A 1,910-nucleotide genomic window follows, 5' to 3' on the forward strand; every position below is an offset into this window, starting at 1 on the left:
ACCCCCCCCCCCCCCCGGCTTCCCCTGCCTCCCAGGAACAGCAGGCAGTTTGTTCATCACCAGAGTGCAGTCTATTTTACTCCAGGCCTGCCATAGAGGTAATAGGCAATTTGTCTGCCCCCAGTAAATGGCCTAGAGAGCAACTGTTTGCTAGTTGGGTCTGCACAGAGCTCAAAGGTATTTTTCAGCACGTGCAAGAAGGAGTATCATTAGGAAAGAAACATGGCTGAATTAGCACCTTATCTCCAGTGTCTGATAAAAGTAGACAAAAATTCTTCAAGGAAAGGGTTATGGCCTCCAAATTGCTGCACTTTGGATTCACGGTGACTAATTCTGCAGTGCAAAGTAGCACTTCTGAATCTATTTTACTTTGGCCTCTGCTTCTTAATCAATCCCCTGCAGATCCCTAAGTTCATGCCCCTGTAGGAAGCAGGGTAGGGTTGAAGCTTTTCTCCTGATGTCTTCTCATCCTTCTGCTCCTCCATTGTTGCCTCCTCATTTCCTTTATCTATGCCCTTAGGAGGAGGAATTCCAAGCTGTATGACTATGTTATACAGACTATAATGTTTTGTGGAAGTCCTGGTAATCTTTTTGGGAGTGTATGCTACCAAATGCATGCAGGTACTGCCAAAATATTTTGAGTAGGTAATGGCACTCTCCACACCTGATTCAATGTGCTGATGAACAGTTTGACATTTTGGCATCCCCCTTTGGGATGAACCTAAACTTTGAGGAGCTACAGCAAGAGGGGTAACTACAATCACTTGTGCAAAGACAAAAGAGAGGCCTGAGAGTGGGACCCAAGCTGTCTAGCCAGCATCCTCCAAGACCCACCTTCTGCTCCAGGCCAGCCTAACAAGTACTCCAACAGCAAAGAGAACCTGGTTGTGGGGAGCAGGTGGCCAGAATGAGAAAAAGAGCTAAGCCCCCTTCAGGGTTGCCAACCAAAGAAAAAAATTTTTTTTTACTAACAATCAGCAAACTTTTTATTGACAATCAAACTTTTAAATATAAATATAAACGTAATCCTTCTACCAGGACCTGCACAGCACCTAGAAGGGCCAGGTTCAAATTTAGGGGTTTAACACCAACCATGCTAAAAAAAATGTGGTTGCCCATAAAAAGGCTTCAGATTGTCAGTAAAAAAAAAATTTTTTTTCTTGGACTGGTACACCTGCTTGGCTGCAGCAAAGGTTATGGACCATACTCCCCAAACCTTTGAGGCCCCAAGTCACTTGCATACCCTAATACCTTGGAATGTACCTTGAATTGTGCAGCCCCCCACCTCTTGCCTATCCCCCAACCTTACATCTGCCAACCACGCTCCCTCCACCCTGGCATGGATCCCCACCCTTCTCTGAGCCCCACAGCTCCATCTTGGCCATATCACATCCTGGCCATCTTGCCTGAGGCTTTGTAGCAATGCCTGTCTGTGACCCAGGTGTGTTACAGGCAGGTGATTACAGTCTAAGATGGGGAAGGAGGCACTGAGGCTTCTGTGGGCCACAAAGCCCTGAAAGTGAGCTTCCTGCAGGCTGCTGAATCGCCACTCAGGCACCAGGTGGCACTACTTCACTTAGTCAATCCTTCTTTAACCAATTCTTCACCTCCGTTTTCTTGTGCAGGGACCGGGACTTCCCTGCTGTGATAGAAGCCGGACTCGAGGGGATTGCCTTCCGACCTCAGGTTGGGGAGGACCGGGTTAGAGAGCTTCTGGAGGGGCTGGACGCATTCAAGTCAGCGGGTCCGGATGATCTCCACCCCAGGGTGTTGAGGGAGCTAGCTGGGGTTATTGCGGGGCCCCTGGCACGGCTCTATGAGCGATCGTGGTGCTTGGGCCAGGTGCCAGATGATTGGAAGGTAGCAAATGTGGTCCCCATCTTCAAGAAGGGGAAGAGGGAGGACCCGGG

Source organism: Gavialis gangeticus, unplaced genomic scaffold (genome assembly GCF_001723915.1).
Source record: "Gavialis gangeticus isolate Ggan-Ray unplaced genomic scaffold, GavGan_comp1, whole genome shotgun sequence".
Classification (NCBI taxonomy): Eukaryota; Metazoa; Chordata; order Crocodylia; family Gavialidae; genus Gavialis; species Gavialis gangeticus.